Source organism: Pleurodeles waltl, chromosome 8 (genome assembly GCF_031143425.1).
Source record: "Pleurodeles waltl isolate 20211129_DDA chromosome 8, aPleWal1.hap1.20221129, whole genome shotgun sequence".
In the NCBI taxonomy this organism is placed as follows: Eukaryota; Metazoa; Chordata; class Amphibia; order Caudata; family Salamandridae; genus Pleurodeles; species Pleurodeles waltl.
Window position 1 is genome coordinate 622,191,715 of NC_090447.1, and position 17,357 is coordinate 622,209,071.

At 41.5% G+C, this 17,357-nt stretch overlaps 1 protein-coding gene across 1 annotated transcript in view; it reads left to right on the forward strand.

Moving 5' to 3' along the window:
- The window catches only part of RAB9A (RAB9A, member RAS oncogene family), a 146,331-nt gene that overhangs the window by 73,195 nt on the left and 55,779 nt on the right, over nt 1–17,357 (forward strand). The gene's annotated exons all lie outside the window — the stretch shown is intronic.

The window sequence follows — 17,357 nt, forward strand, 5'->3', positions numbered from 1 at the left end:
GATAGTTATGTTACACCTGAAGGTTATAGGAGCGCTTTACACAGAACAGGTTTAACTGTATCCAGACACAGCCTTTGCATATAATTAAGAGTTATCTGTAACACAGTCCAATTCATCGCTCTTGATGTATTCCCTGATGTTACAACAGTATCCCGCAGTTTCAGTCATCAGCGATTTCACAGCTCCTACCCAAAATGCACACCTTCCTTTTTATATTTTTATTTACTGTATCACTAATGCTTGCCAGCACCCTCTCTCCCTCATATGTGTTTTTCTACTCCCACTCCCTCTTCTGTCTCTTAACACAGGCTGCTTTTTAGGGTCGAGCCCGTGCGTGCATGCGCTAGCACATGTCTCCCTTGCGAGACTCTGTTTTGTACAGTAAAAAGCTTGGAGCCCGGAAGTCGCTTACAATTTGTTGGCTTCTGTGGTACTCTTCTTTACAGCCTCGTAATGCGTCACTGCAGGCCTGGCATAATTTACGTTCTTTTGTTTAGAACAGGGACCAAGCACTAATTGATTCAACTTAATCAGTGCCCCTCTGCTGTTCCCAACGTAACTGTGGTACTATTTTGTTCTTTTTAACTTCTAGCACCATGCAAACAGAAAGCTTGTGACTGTCAAAATATGCCCAGCAGGAAAAACAAAATTGCACCGTTTAAAATTTTTTTTTTTTATAGCTAACTATTTTATTTTGTCAATTCGTCTTTTCTCACTTTGCACTCATGTTTACTTTTGTTTTTTATTATGGATGCTGTTCTCAAAAGATGACAATTATCTTGTTCTAAATATTGCAAACCAACATTGTTTCTTTTATTATGTGTAATTTCTAAAATTATGCTTTCACAAATAATCGTGCAGTACACCCCAATCCACCCCACTCCACTCCAACCCACTGCACTCCTCCCCAGTCAGCTCCACCCCAATTCAATCCAATCCACTCCAACCCACCCCACTCCAGTCCTCCCAACTCCAGTGCGCCCCATTCCAATCCAAAACAATCTACACCACTCCAAAACAACCTGCCCTACTCCAGTCCAAAACAATCTGGCCCACTCTAATCCAAAACAATCTGCCTCACTCCAATCCAAAATCACCTGCCTCACTCCAATCCAAAACAATCTGTCCCACTCCAAACCGTCTCACTCCAATCCGCTGTACTCAGTCCACCCTAAAACAATCTGCTCCCTTTCAACTGGTGTACTCCAATCCAAAACAATCTGCCCCACTCCCATTCGCCCCCCCCAATCCAGTCCATCCCACTCCATCCCATGCTAGACCAAAACAATCCACCTCACTACAGTCCAGCCCACCCCAGACCAATCCACCCTACCCAATCTAGCCTAGTCCAGTGCACCACATGTTAATCTAATACATCTCACCCCACTCCAGTCCAATCCACCCCACTCCAATACAACCCACCCTACTCCAATCCAGTTCACCTGTTCCAATCCACCCCACTCCAATCAAGTCCACCCACACCACCCCCAATCCATCTACAATACAATATCCTTTAATCCACCCCTCTCAAATCCAATCCAGTCCACATTAATCCATCCCACTCCAAACCACCTTCATCAACTCCACTCCAGTACACCCCTCTCCAGTTAATCCACCCCAATCCAATCCATCCCACTCCAGTTCAATCCAATCCACCCCACCCTACCCTAATTCAATCCACTTTAACCCACCCTAGTCCACCCCAGTCAATCTGATTGACTCCAGTTCACCCCACTGCAGTCCACTCCTCTCCAATCCGCTCCACTCCAGTCTGCTCCCCCATTCTACTCTGCTCACTCCAGTCCACCCCATTCTATACCAATCCAATCCAATCCATAACCTCTCCAATCCAGTCCATCTCACTGCAATCCACCCCACTCTAGTCCAATCCATCCCAGCCCTATCACTCCTATTCAAACCACCAATCCAATCTAAGCCACCCCAATCCAGTCTAATCCGTCCCACTCCACCCAATCCACCCCACCCCACAGAGTCCTCCTCACTCTAATCCACCCAACTCCACTCAGTCCACCTCACCCTATTCCACCCTACTCTACTCAATACATCCCATTCTAGTCCAATAGAACCAACTCCACCTTATTTCACACCACTGTACGACACACTCTGCCATGGAACCACTGAACTCTACTCAACTGTACAACACTCTAGTCCCACCTACGACACTCCAGCAAATCGACCTTACTACACTCTACTCCCGAATCCACTCTACGACACTTCAACAAATCAACCTTACTACACTTCTCCACACCCCCAACTTTTAGCCATGCTTGACAGCAGCCACACAGGTGTACATCATGGCATAACACGTTGTCAAAGCCAATAGCTCTTGTATAGGTGAGACCTATTGGCTTTGCCATTGCCTGTTGTTGTTTCTTTCCGCCATGTATTGTTTATTGCGCAGCTTGGTGGAAGAGTGCTGAGCAGGTGTCGGGGGAGGTCTCATTTGCACGGTCTTATTATAGACCAGTACGAATCTGTCTCCCAACCTATAATTAGGACATTTATGGAAGGAAATTATAGGCATCAACCCTCACCCGTGATGATGAAGCTTGAATCACGAAATCATTTCTGCACAGCCAGAACAAGAGCACCTCTGTGCTTCACACTGAGCCTGTTTGTTGAAGATACGGGAGAGCGGAGCTGACGTCAGCAGGGTCACGTGATAAAATTATACTTGCATCAGCGTCCACTTATCCTGAACAAGGGAGTGTCCGAGCGCGCAGCAAAAATGCATTCCCATGCTTTACTTGTCTTAATTAGCATACCCCTTAAATTAACAGCAATTTATATTAAAAGTATCAAATATATGCAGTTATAAGTACGTTAACAATCTGGAGGGCATGTTGCGCTTTTCCAACAATACACATGGTATTGCGTGAGGCTGGGGAAGAGAGACATTGGACCTAAAGCTTTCACGTGGACTTTTTTTTTTTTCATCCTTCAACCGAAAAAAAGTTTCTTTGGAGAGTTGCTTGTTCCACACACTAGCAGTTCTCCGTTGTCTAAAGCATTATTTTTTAAAGTACGTTTGCCATCCGTAAGGAAATCAAAGAAGTAAATGGAGTGGAAATGCTAAACACTTTACTGTTTTGTGAAAAGTATGCATGGGGCTCTTAACCCGGCCCAAACTAACGGGTATGGAACTGGCTGAACATGCTCCCGAGAGCTACGGGACACCTGCTCTGTGTGGCACATAGGCAACTCTTAGTATATCTAGAAGCTGAAGTGGAGTGCTTATTTCTGTCTCCACAAGGATCCTTCTCTCTGGCCTAAAGGCATCCAGGAGTTCCTTACTGTTCCAGGAGTGGTGTCGTAGGTTGCAGCAAGTGCGGGTTTTTTCATGCCCACCTAGTTAAAGCTGATCCCATTCTCAGACCTAGCTCACAGCGCCCCAGGTACTAGACGGCCCTTCTTTGATAAACGGGCTTGGTGAACTCACTCTCGTAGCGACTTCAAACATGCAAAGGCTGCAGTTTATTAAAAGTCTCCCACAAGGGATGTCCTCCTTCAGAAATAATATATGCTTCCATTGAGTGTCCTGCCCTTGTTGTGAGGCTTTACAGCTCCTGTGGCCTGAAGGGCCTGTTTATTCTGGAAGTACAACGTGTTACTAGGTGTATGTCTCTATCCTCCTGTATCTAATTGTCTTGTTGATTTGAGACTGGACTTTGAGTCAGTTTCTCAATTTTTGTTGGGAATCCATTAGTGTAATTCTATAGTGTAGAAGTTGGTGGCTCTGCAGCCCACCTTATGCCTTGAAGGAGGGTGCGGATTCAAGAACAAGTTATACATTTCGAATTTTAGCAAACCTCTCATTTTCAACTAACAGCAGCAAATGCACACAGTTCAGTATCCATACTGCGGGGGTGAGCAGGCAGCAGTCCCTTGTACCTCTGCCTACTACCCGAAAATGCCCAATCAAGCATTCCCGGAGGAGAAGCTGGCCCCCAGATACAGCTTCCCATTTTCGACTCGGTTACCAGTACCACTCCGACAAGGTGTTGGTAACTTTTAAATGATTTGCGCCTCCCAGTTGTGTTTACAAATCATACTTCTCTACTATGGCAAATTAAAATTTGCAATCCTTTATCTATTAAGCCCCCTTCTAATTGCAATGTGGAACAATTCACAAAGCCCCTTTTATGAATTGGAAAGGCTTTTCTGACTCTCAAAAGTAGTTTTAGGACATAGTCAACACCATTTTGTGGTCTCAAATCCTGTGACTTTGCAAATTGCATGGTTTGCATCCGCAAAATGGTTTAGTACATCTGGCAGTCTAAGGGCAGTAAGTCCTTCAGTTGGTGAACATGTCTGCAAGGTTATGGTATAACCGCAACTTGTCTCTCTATTGTTCTGTACCCTTTGAAAGGAATATTTGCTGGCTCTATCCTTCAGGTGAAGAACCCTCCTAAACTGCTACTGAGACTTTCGGATTCCCACACAATTCGGGACCTGTAGAAATACTCCAGAGGTGATTATAGTATATATTTTGTTTTATCAGAAATACATATAACAATAGATATTTGAACACAACATAGTCAAGTAATCAAAGACACGAAGAATCCATTCAAAAGCTAAACGTTATATATTTCTACCCTATGTAACTTAAAAATAGCACATAAGAAAAGTCCCTTTAAAAATAAAAATACATACGCAATGAATAGGCAACAAGGGGGAGAAAAAGGTTGAAGAAAACATAAGCACTAGGCACTCTGCGGTCCTATCTAGTGCTTATAACACTAAAAGCAATGTTCAACACAGATTCTATCGTGCACTTCCAGAACCTCAGTGGTTTAATTTGGATCCATTAATATCACAGTTGTCCGTAATTATTAACATTACATATGAGTGTCGAAGTACAACACAACATTTTTGTGGGTTCACTGCATTTCAGTGTGTATAGAATATCAGCATACATAGAAGTACAGATAACAGGTAAACAGCGTGTGCAACAGATTCCAGTTCATTTTATGCTATTCAGGCCTCAACTGGGGTATTACTAGTAGCGAACCAACACCTACAATATGCGTCCCGTTTGCATGTGAGAGAGTATTAGGGCCTCAACATGGCAGATCATTGTGTATGTCACATACTGGGCTAGCTTTGTTCACGCGGGGTGCCTGCATATACCGGAGGTGGGCGCCCTACTCCTCAGTTTCTGTAAAGACCACAATTACCTTTATCCATTGTGCCACCGGTGTATCTTTGGCAAGCTCTTGTCTTCCTCCAGGTCTCCACACCTTGCTTCCATGTTACAAGGTGGGCGTTCGGGGACTTCCACTGTGGCGCACTGTCCCTGCAGGCTACACTCAGAGCTAGGACTTCAAATCTATCACCAGCCTTACTCGCAGTCTGTCGAACATGTCAACCAAGCAGGCAGATGCCTGCAATGTTCATATCCTGGCAATTGAGGCTTATCCCCAGGACGGACGTGACTTGTGACTAGAGGCGGACAGTCATTGATCAGTGCCATACCGGGTGTGCGAAATACGCATCAACAAGATCACATCTGGGTAACTCAGATTGTTAACCTACGTTATTACATTCAACCTGTGGGGCTTGAGTTATATCGTTTTCAAGTACTTAAATTGATGAACTTCATTCTGCCTGCCCAGCATCCCCTCCAATTTGACACTTGCATCTTGCCTTATATAGCCAAAAAATCAGCTGGTGCCCATCCTGGAAGGTTAGTATGGGCTGCAACAGTTCGCTAACCTTAGGCTCATGTCATGTCCCTACTAACGTGCTACGTAATGCCTACATTACCAACCAATACACTAAGAGTTGTAGACTATGTAGCCTATTTTCAGCTGCCAAGCAGACCAGGCTCCTAAGGTCTCCCTGAGAATAAAGATCCCCAGGGGTCTTAATCTCCGCTACTGTCAAGTCCCTCATAACTCTAGTGTAAAGTATGCTTCCCTTGATGTAGATAATCCCACCAAGGGCAGTGCTGGCACAATGTAGCCACACAATAGTGAGCAGGTCGAAAATGCATATCTCTGGTAACAGAAAAAAAGTTGAACAAGCATTTGCAATGCAACAGGTCTCACATTATGTCGAGTTAGAGCTATTAGCGCTGTAAACCCCTAACCGGACCTATCTTGCTACATTAAATGAAAAAAAAATAAAAAAATGAAAAAACGCGATCGTGCTGTGAAATAAAGAGAAAAAGTAGTCCAGAAACCATATGGAAAACATGGAGCCTCGTATGTTTCCAGCAGTTTACCGGTGCTCTCGAGTAGGACTTTTACCAGAAAAGGCATGACATACTCATGCCTTTCACGAATGAAAACAAGCAGATTTTAAAAGGCGAGTCCACGAACCAATGAAAGTGATTGCCGTAACATGGGTGTGGTTAAAATCCCCCTAAGGAGAGATTAGAAGAGGGACGGAGCGCTTTGCGCTCGCCCATAAAAACTGAAGTATAATTAGGGGTGTTTTCCAAAACCGATGAGATTTTTCCCCCACACCTTAACCTGACATCGTACCAATATCTGGAAGTACCATTCTTTATGAAACAAAATAAAATGTCTTTGCCTCAGACAATTCCAAAATCCTGAGTCACCTATTACTTCATGGAGCGTTTAGAGCCTCGCTAGCAAGTTAGTCCCCATGAAGGGGGGCATGCACAAATTAATCAACATGAGTTGAACTGCATTTTAATAATCTCCAGAGAGGACACATGCTACCCGGGGACATTAAATTGATTACCTAAAGTAACTTTTGGGTGCGATCACTTTTGTCAGAAGTGTGAGCAAGCTTCTGGTGGATCAGCCGAGAAGGAAAATCAATTTCCACAGGACGTGAAGGCAAAAGAGCAAGTTCACGACTCATGTCAGAAGGACTGTAAAGTTTTATGCGGATAGCGACATCGCGTTACCAGCAAACATCTCAGCAACCGAAGTAGGTAGAGCTCTAGTGCATCTTGTGCCTCATGAATAGGGTCCATCTGTCATTTCTGCAGCAATTAACTATGGGGTATTTCAAATATCACGAGATAGTAGGTACAGGGCCCATGGGGATATTTTGGTAGTTGAGTGGTTATGTATCAGAACGAAAACATGACAGTGTATGGAGATAAATTAAGAGGTGATCATGCGTAAGGATGAAAATGTACATAACTTACATATAGTTTTATTAAAATGCAGGAGCAAGCACTTTTTTTTAATCACTACCCCAAATTGTTGGCTCGTATTGTTGTTTCTTTTCGTTCGTTTTATGTAAGTCCCATTAAAGCCCTGAATCTGGGCAGCTAAAGTGCACATTACAATAAAACCAGGCTGTAGGACATATTCTGAGGCTCAAAAAGTCCATACTCCCCTTCGTCGCAGGGCAAGGTGCAGTTTCACATTTGCAAGCCCCTTAAAAATGGTGTAGTTTTTAAGCAGAGACTTTCATAAAGGAGGGCACATCCAGTTTTAGCTGCTGTTTAGAACTCAGCCCTCCCGCAACCCCAGTCTGTTAAAACAGCATATGGGGAATGCCAGGACAGCCAATTCCATGAGTTAAACCTGAAATGTTATGTTGGATTCCCACTGTCAGCCGCTACTAATGGTGCTGCTGGAATATGAGGCTTACTCTGTTGAATTTCCTGTGAGTGGATTCCTAACCACAGTAATGTTGTTTCATATATTTGCCAGTGACAAACATTTAGGCTGTGGTTGGATCTAGTAAAATTATGGGAGTCAGCCGTGAGCTTTTACTGTTGTGGAACTATTTGCACAGATCTTTCAAGAATGACAAGTGATCCCAAACTGAAAATCTCTAAATTACCCTTGCGAATATGTAGCAAATCTCCATAGTCCAGATTTTTTTTTTGTTGCCTCAGTTAAATTGGTATTTTCTTCGTTGTTTGTTAACCTGCACGAGAAGAAACCCCAGAGAAACCTTTCCATTGTCGGTTTTGGCATGGGGTCAGACGATTGCTACAAACTAAGGGCCTGATTACGATCTTGGCAGATGGAATACTCCATAACAAATGTGACGGTTATTCCGTCTGCCATACTACGAGTTCCATAGGCAGGCCTCAAAAAATCATAAAAATTTTACTAGACCTGCAGGCCGAGTAGCTTGAACAATCTACTCGACCGAACTGTGACTTACTTGAACATTGTGTGATCCTATGCAAATATTGTATTTTACAGTCGTCTTTTTCTTCATTCTAACATGAGTGCACCTTCAAATATGCAAGTTCAGCATTTCTGCTGTAAAAAGACCTCTTTTGTTTGATTAAATACACTAAACTTTTGCTCCATATGTAATAAATCTGGCCCAGCTATAGTGTTCACATGATCCACTCATGACTTGCCCCTTAGTTTACCAATAGCTTAGCCATCAGGGCAGAAGTGTTTCTCAGTTTGTTTAAACAGTCACTTTAAATAAGTATATTACAAACGCATTACGTGGTAGCGCGCTGTCATTTACAGTCAGTAAATTTCAAAGAAATGTCCAAAAAACCTCCCACTAACTTCCAGCTTCACTGATAAAACTGTATAGTGTATTAACAATAATCTGTGAAAATAAGGTTTCAGAAAAAATATTTATCATTTGCACATCACCAAGTAAAGTGTTCTGACTTTTTTTCATCCTATTAAAATATTTTTTCATCACACAAGTAAAGAAAAAAAAAATCTTTCACAGCTCCTGAAATATATTTTGAAGTCTTGGTTAAGTTGACTCAGTTATATAAATGTTGTGTTAGGAAAGATCTGATGCCCACAGCCTTTCATTTCACACAGGTCAGACAGTTCACCTTAAAAAAAATCCTGGAACTCTGCAGTCACAAATAAGGAAAAATATTTGCATTGCAAGAAGAGAAACTGGCTTTTGACCTTTATCTCTGAACACAGAGCTAATGTGACCAGAATAAGATTTAAAGGCATCTTAATTGTTAATTCACTTGTTCTGAGCAGAACATCTGTTCTTTGTACACTCAGAACGATCGAGTAGTTTCTAAAAGTGGTCGAGTCGATTTTTCGAGCCCTTATAGGATATAATGGAATTGTAATTTGGTGGACAGAATATCCGTCACGCTTGTGACCGAGTAACCCCATTTGCCAAGATCGTAATCGGGTCCTAAGTTACTATATTACAGCAGACTTAGACGATTACTTTGTTTTACTTAACACACAAATATTAAGTCTTCTGATTGTATCTTAAATTCATAAATACGCTCAGAAATTGCACCTTTTTTACTTTCTTTAGGATTGCATATCTATCGTGAGATGCAGCAGACAGAGAGGGAAATTAGGTTTTTGTGGGGCCCACTGCACTCCAGTTGATTCTCTTACTGTCCATCTGAGGAGCGTGTGGAACCCATTTTCCATGGTTGCATAAGGACCACTGAGGCATCTTTACCACATCACTCTTACGTTTTCTTTTTCTTCAGTTTTCTAACGTAAATTAGCAGGTAGCTGGAAATAATTACAGGTACAATAAGTTTAATGGTGGTGGGGGAAGGAATCAAGGTTACTGGCAAAGATGCTGTAGCGCACACTTAAGTACCACTTTCAAGCTATGTTTTGGACTTCCTTATGCACCTTTCAGGTTGTAAGGAGCCTATCTCAAAGTTATCTCGTTTAAAGCTAAATTAGTGGATTTCACCTAGCTGTTCCTTAATAAAAGGATCATTCATATTGGTATCTGCTCTTCCTGCTTGTTGTATACAATGAATGCCTTGTTTTGTGAAGATGCTGATATAAAAAGCGCTGTGGGTACAGACTGGCATGAGCTATTTATTTTCACTCTGCTCTATCGCTGAACAGCGTAAACACTTCTGTTCCCCCCCCCCCCGACAGGAAAGTTTTAATTTTAGTTTAGGAGTGCAAACCTTGCTCAAAGCATCAAAGATCTTCTCTTGTAGGAAAGGATAGGGGGTACAATAGAATAGGATACCTACTTATGTCTGAGAGGTGGAACGGTTGGTGTGCATTAAAAAGGGTAAACAGTCTTAACTGAGAGATGAGCGGTGGCCTTTAATCTATATATGCAGTTGTTAACTGAAAGGGAGCGTTTTCACTTCTTCCTTCAATCTAGCAAGCTGAGTGCAAGTCTGATGATGAGAAAGGGAAAAGATGAGAAGGGAAACTTATGTGCCATTCCAGAGACTCTGCTTAGCCTGAAAAGACAAGTTTTTATTTTTATTTTGTTTTGCCAAGCAAGTTTCATTAAATTGTCTTTATTCTGTATTCTTCGTCGAAGAGCTTCTAGCCAGCATGTGTTTCGTCAGACCTCTTCACCTAGACGTCCTCAGTGTTAGAAAATATACGCACAGTAATGTCCCTTAGTCTAACAACTAACGTAAAACAGTAATTTTTCACCACAATTTAGTGATATCACATACATGGAATGAACTGTAGGAGTCCTTTGCCAAGACCAAATAGCGTTCTGCACAGCCATTATTCCGTCTCCCATAGTAATGAGTATAGGTAACAGTGCTTAAGTTTAATGTTGGGTGGTCGTGCAGAATAGTAAGGTACCCTTAGTTTCATAGTTCATAGAAGAAAGAAATCTCAACCATAATAGTGAGTCATTACATTTGAAGGGAGTCACCAGACAAGTGTAAGTAAGAGCATAGTGAAGTGGGCTCCAAATAAAGTACAAAAGTACAAAACGCACTTTAATAAATAAATATGTATAATATTTGTAGTGAGGTATGTGTAGAATGAGTAGAGCCAAACACTGCTTCTTCATACCCAATGGGTTGTGTTGGGATTTTGACGTAAGCCATGTCAAGGCAACTTTGAGGCTGAATAGTATGAGTAGACAGAGCCTATGGCTGTGGACTGTAGAAGGGGCGACACTCTCCAATAGTTGAAATGAGTTGGTCTTGGTGCTGTTGTAGGACTTAATGCCTCACTGGTAGTTCAGGAGTAGGTGTGTGTGTTTGTCTGCTTCAGTCTAGAGCAGGCAAGCAACCAGCCTATGTGATAGTTACTTTTTTACTTATTGAAAGTGATGATGTGTGGTGGGAAGGTATTTTCTGACTGTGCTAGATCAAAGTGACATTTTCTGTTAATTATGTCTAATTTTTAAGAGGGATTCAGTTGTGTGGCCAATAAGGACCTTGAATAACAGGGTGCGTAAAGGATGCCCATGGGGATCTCTCATAGTTACGCCATGAAATGTGTACTAATTTGGGAATTTAAGTGACAGTGTAGATGACAGGTTAGCAGGTTGGAATATTAGACAATTTAATCTTGTTTATTTTATCTATGAAGGTTGTGTTAATGGAGGACCTGATCGTGCTATATATGGATGGGTAGTCTCATTGAGCTTTGTCATGTTGACCTTCCACGGTCAGTTCCGCAGCCCAGTCAACTTATCTGATTTCAGGTGCATTCAGTTGGTGTGTAAACCCTGGTTGCTCCCACAAGGCACGAAAATGGCCTTTGAAGAATGCACAATTACTGGAGAGAGCCATCCACACTTCAGAGAAATAAATATATATGTTGCTGTGGCCAACAACTCAGTTTTCAGCTTAGTGTTGGACTGTTATTGCCAAGATCAGCTTCAATAACCGATCAGAATCACTGGAAATTCTAAAAAAATTAGTTAACATCTGATTAATAGACTGGCTGTGATAACCTAGCAGATCTGCCCTGTCTGAGTCCAGGGACTTGCATTTGGAAGGAAGTGCTCTTAGCTCCAGTTTGACATTGAAATGGGCGATGCTTCTTCCCATGAGAAGTAAGAAGGAAGGAAGTGACAGCTGAGGGGCAGTACCGCTCACAATGCATGAATTAGTACAATGAAGTATAATTTTAAGATGGTGTGTTTTAAGGGGTCAATGCAACACTTAAATTGCTGATATAGCTGCTCCTGTTGCCCGTCCTGCTGCCAGTCCGAGAAGGAAGTCATTATAGGGACTCAGGATTTTGTCACTCATGGAAACCAGTCTAGTTTGCTGCACCCCGATCTCTTGAGGCCGGTTGTGTGAAACAAAGGGGGTTATTCTAACTTTGGAGGAGGTGTTAATCCGTCCCAAAAGTGACGGAAAAGTGACGGATTTACCACCAGCCGTATTACGAGTCCATTATATCCTATGGAACTCGTAATACGGCTGGTGGTATATCCGTCACTTTTGGGACGGATTAACACTCCTCCAAAGTTAGAATAACCCCCAAAGTCTTACAGTTTGGGCAAATAGTTGAGGTTTCAATGTAAATGGGGTGCAATGAGAAATTAACCTCCCCTTTTACTTTAATTAGCTGTTTCATTTAACCTCTTTTGCTTTTTGCTGTCAATTTTATATTTTTCAGTTTGTTTGTATGTGTTGGCACTTCATGTTGTTTTACACATATTAGGGTTGTGATTCCATACTTCCCCTGGACCTGTAGTCCAATATTTGACTCTAAAAAATGTGGAGCTGTGGTTGTTACATAATACAAATGTATTGCAAAGTGCTAACCACTTCGGAATGATTGAACTAATAATACTTAATTGGTGACTGGTGTTTGCTGGGTTTTTCTATTCTTCAAAACGTCAATAAAAATAATTTGATTACAAAAAATAAGTTGGTGGAAAATATAATTTAGGAGTTGTTAATTGTTCTCTGAAAACCTACCATAAAGGATTGGTGTGGGGACATGTCCATTTGTAGGTGGTGGGTTGTCCATATGTAAGGTCCTTGTTTGTTGCTATGGCTAGGCTGTGGAAATGGCAGTTTAGATTTGTGTAAGAGTTGGGCTTGAATGGAGAGCAGCTTAAAAGTTCATTAATTGGTAATTGTGAGATCTTCATGGATATAGCAGTTAAATGACTTGCCAATTGAAGGCTTTGTTCTACGTAAGGTGATGTTACACACAGGAATGTGATAGTTTGTGCAGTTGGCGGGTATGTGGCAGAAAAGGATTTCATATGATGTAATTGGCATCACTTCTATGCGCAGAAAGGGGCAGATTTACTTTTTGGGGATGGGCATGCTGTGATAGTGAGAAGCATGCAGGCATTAATTCAAAGAACACTAATGTTATCCCTCAAACAACCTATCACATTCTAGCTAGCTCTCCCTCTTTCAGTTGTGGGGAGAATTGTGCTTTCCAAAATGGTTTACTTTGCTATATTGCTATATTTTTTTTCTGCTCTGTCCATACAGATCCCCATGCAGATAATCCAGAAACTGAATGGGATGTTCAACGTGGTTGATAGGAGAAAATAGTAGATGCAGGATAACTCTGGCAAAGATGCGACTTCCTATAGATGAAGGTGGTCTAGCAGTCTGGGATCTAGGGGTTTATTATATGGTGGCACAACTGCAGTGGTCATTTAATTTGAGGGATGCTAGCGATTGGGGGGCACTGAATGACTGCACAGTCAATGCTTACCGCCTGTTGTCACATCCCTCCAAGGGAAAATGGAATATTCTTTAATAAAGGTTGCATTTTGGGTAGACAAGAGCGCTACAGAGAACGTGCAGTAAGCCTCCTTACGCATGTAAAATCCCTATCACCGCATTGCAGGTGCTCCTCTGTAGGAAAAATTGATTGGATTGAGGGATGGGGGTCTGGAGGGGGGAAAGGTCTTATATCAGTGGGACACTTGTATATAGGGGGTCGGCTTTGCTGGTTTCTGAGGGCTAACTCAAGAATATGGGATCCTAGATGGACATTTTTTTATGTATTGGCAGTAGCTGCTTTTGTTCGCAAGTGGTGGAAACCAGGTAGTCTAGAACTTGCTGTTTATTCCTATCCAATCAACTTGTATACACTGGATCTTAAAGGCATAGCACTCACTGTTCAGTACAGATCACTGGTCTCATTAGCTAAAGGTAATTTTTTATCTTCACATGTACACTATATAAAATTCCCCACTGACCGATGACGAATGGTCTACTATATTACAACATACACCCAGAATATCCTGGAACCCTTGGTTCAGATGAATACAATATTATCTGCATAGGGTGTATATTACCCCTAGGAGGATAAGCAGTATGTTCTCTGAGGTGAATACAGGCTGCTCTTGATGTTACATTTGTTGGGCTGACTTCTTCCACCCACATGGGGTTGGGGGGGAGCTGTCTGGGTTTGTCTTGCAGCTGGGCAAGCGTGATACAGTTTATTCAAAGAGGTATGGAGAGGAACACTCCCAATACATTGGCAGCATGTGTATTAGGGTTGTTTCCAAGGACTAAGGCCAACAGGTTAGCCAGTAGATTTATAGATCCTGTGCTTTTGCTTGTCTTGGCCAAGCGATGGATCTCTGTGAGTTGGAAAAGTGCAGCTGGACCCAGTTGGTCAAAATGGTGCAGTGAGGTTATAACGTGGAACCATTGTGAAGAGACTGCTTCAAAAAGGTCAGGAGAGGTGCTAGTCTGAAGCTGCCTAAGTGTGGCGTCGAATTATGGCCATACTTGTCCGTGATGGAGCTGGAAGGATAATCCTAACTATTGGCAGCCGTGATGTTGATGTTCATGTTAATACTAGTTCATCCTGCTCTTTGAATCATTAATGGAAGTAATGATCACTTTCAACTTGTATGCACTCCTCTGTTATGTGCTTATTGGTTACTTCTGTTGTGAAACCTGCAATAACGCATGCCATAATAGATGTTGTCATATTGCCATATTTGATTGTGTCCAAAAAAACGCCTCACCCAGCAGTGTCATTTTCAAGGTTAGCATTGTTACTATTGGTCGTTTTTTGTTCTGAAATGCATGATCTGTAATGCTATAGCTGATGTCCCATTGTGGGTGAACAAAAGGACATCTGTATTTATATCCCGTAATGCTGAACTAGCTCACATCGAATGGGAGTAGCAGGATCAGTTCACCCCCTAAATGCATGTGCAATCTATTAATATAAAACGATTTACAAAACAATCAAGCTAGGCGTGGGGTGGGCTTTGGAACATTCAGTTTGGAAACACTTCTAAAGTAGTATGGGAGTGTTACCATTGCGAACTATGACAGTACAGATCTTGCATTGAGAAGCACTAGTGAGATGTTCTATGTACTGGACTGTATGAGCAGTATATTGCTTAGGTGGTTGATGTTTTTTTTTCATTAATGCACTGGTTCAATTTACTCTTTAGTAGCCTTTTAATTGGAGTAAGGATCACATATGGTAAATGTGGGTTTTATGACGTTGGTTACTGGTTTGATGTTCACTGGCTTGGTGAGAGTGCAGTGAAACGTTGGCCCTTTGTAGGTTATGGGTGAGGGGTGAATTTGTAATGAGCAGAGTTATCTTGCATATCTAAATTTGCTCTAGGAATACACATTTCTTAATTTAGTTGCTTACTAGAGAATATCGCTCATTTCCCGGAATCCTCTTTTTTAATAAAGCATTTTATTAATTTTGAATCATATAACTTACAGCAACAACAAATTAAAATCCACTTACTCTCTCCCCCAACATCTCTCCTTCCACCCTCCCCAGTCACCAACAATCCTTTTGTTCATATACTGCAAGTCCAGCCTTTTCATACTTTGTCAAATTTCTCAGGACATCCTCTGCCTTTATGTATTCCTTTTTCTTGTTCATAGCTCAAGTCCATTTCCTTTTCCCAGTCTCCTATCTTTTGAGACTCAGCAACTCCCCATCTGTGTGCAATCTTCCTCTTTGCCAGGAGGAACCCTAGATTAATACGTATCTATTGCTGTGAAGTGACGTCAGTCGGTCCGTATTCCCAATGAAGCCTGAGGCGCCTTCCTCTCAATCTCCACTCTAGTATTTACCTCTAGCCTATAATGTCCCTTCTCCCAGAAAATCGTCAAGGACGGGCTGTCCTAAATATTGTGGAAGAAGGTCCCCCAATCGATCACATTGTCATAAGCAGGAGGGATCAGATATTTTCCCTGTTGTATATAAATGTGCCCCAGTTTAGTAGACTCTACATAGGATTTTAAGTTGTGTTAATTTATAGCAGGCTTTAATCGCTACCTGCTTGGGGTGTTGTAACGCCGCAATCCAGTCGTCATCATCCATCTCTCCAATATCTATCTGCTACTTCTCAGTGTGACTAAATCTTTCTGGGTGTTTCTCGTGATAGTCTTCATTTCCTGGAATCTTTACATCGGTTTTACACCAAAGGTAACACTCTTGGATGTTTCTCACATGCACACAGCGGAAACATCGACAAAATAATCACATTTGATTGTATCTCAGTCATTGTTTATTAAAGTAAACCCCCTATTTTTATGGTAATGTGAGTACGGATTTGAAATACTTAAAGATAAACCCTTCGTTGGATATGCATTTTTAACCAACCATGAAATCACTTCAAAGCATTTAGAATATATACCCTTTGCGTTGGAATCACAAAATATGAAATAGAACATTTAACTTTTATTTTTCGCCTAAAAGAGGATTGAATACACATGAAAACAATATAATTTAGATTATAGAAAACCATCAACCTTCATAACCTTCTCTTAATCTCATATCTTTGTGCTGCCACAAACCATTCAAAAGGTGTCTTGTTTTAAAAGTACTTTAGAATATGCTTTTAAGGTAGGCCTTCATAGTTTGACTGTAACTCCACCTCGGTTGCCTGCTGTGTTCTCGCAATCTGCGTAATATCCAAATGCTTTGAAGAATACTAACTGAAGGTGCCTATATTAAGATCTAACAGCATGCTTATTTCAACTTCTTGTTTGAGTGACTAACCTACATTTACTCTCCATACAGAATCACACGTCTGAAAATGTTCAGCTGGCACCTGTATTTTCAAACTGTGACGTGTTAAGAAATTGGCCTAGATACAAAGCACGATGTGTTATTCTTTGTCGCCTGTTACATGTTTTCACACTGAATCTGTCCTTGACTACAAAATGTATAATTCACACAAGCTACAACAAGTATTTGTAATGCAATAAATAGGTCCCGCATTTGCTAGAGCTATTGGTGTTGTAAGTGCATACATAATAGGACTTTTCTTGGTACAAAAATTGGTTAACTCTTCTGCATAGTTTGGTCCTCTCCTGTTACATAATTCCAGTGGCCCTGCATATAACTAAAGTACTTCTATTTACCTTCTTCCCTTCCCCTGTCTGCAGCAAACAATGAAATGTTGCCATTTAGCATCCTAATTTAAATCTGTCATGTTAATCACAATAGAATACCACTTTCATTGTCCCACCATCAGAGTTGCTGGCTGACTAACACAAACTAACATTAATTACTAATGAAATTTCAACCTGATGATAGTTCCTTGCATCACAGTCTGTGGCGTCATTGTGTGCTTTATTTGAGCACAAGCAGCAGGTTTTCCTGTAACCAGCTATAATAACTGTGCCGCTGAAAAATCCAGATACACGTAAAGGCAAACACACTTTGCAGCATATTTGCATACAGAGTATTTGTGTCCGGTCTTCAACGGGAAATGTTCTACAT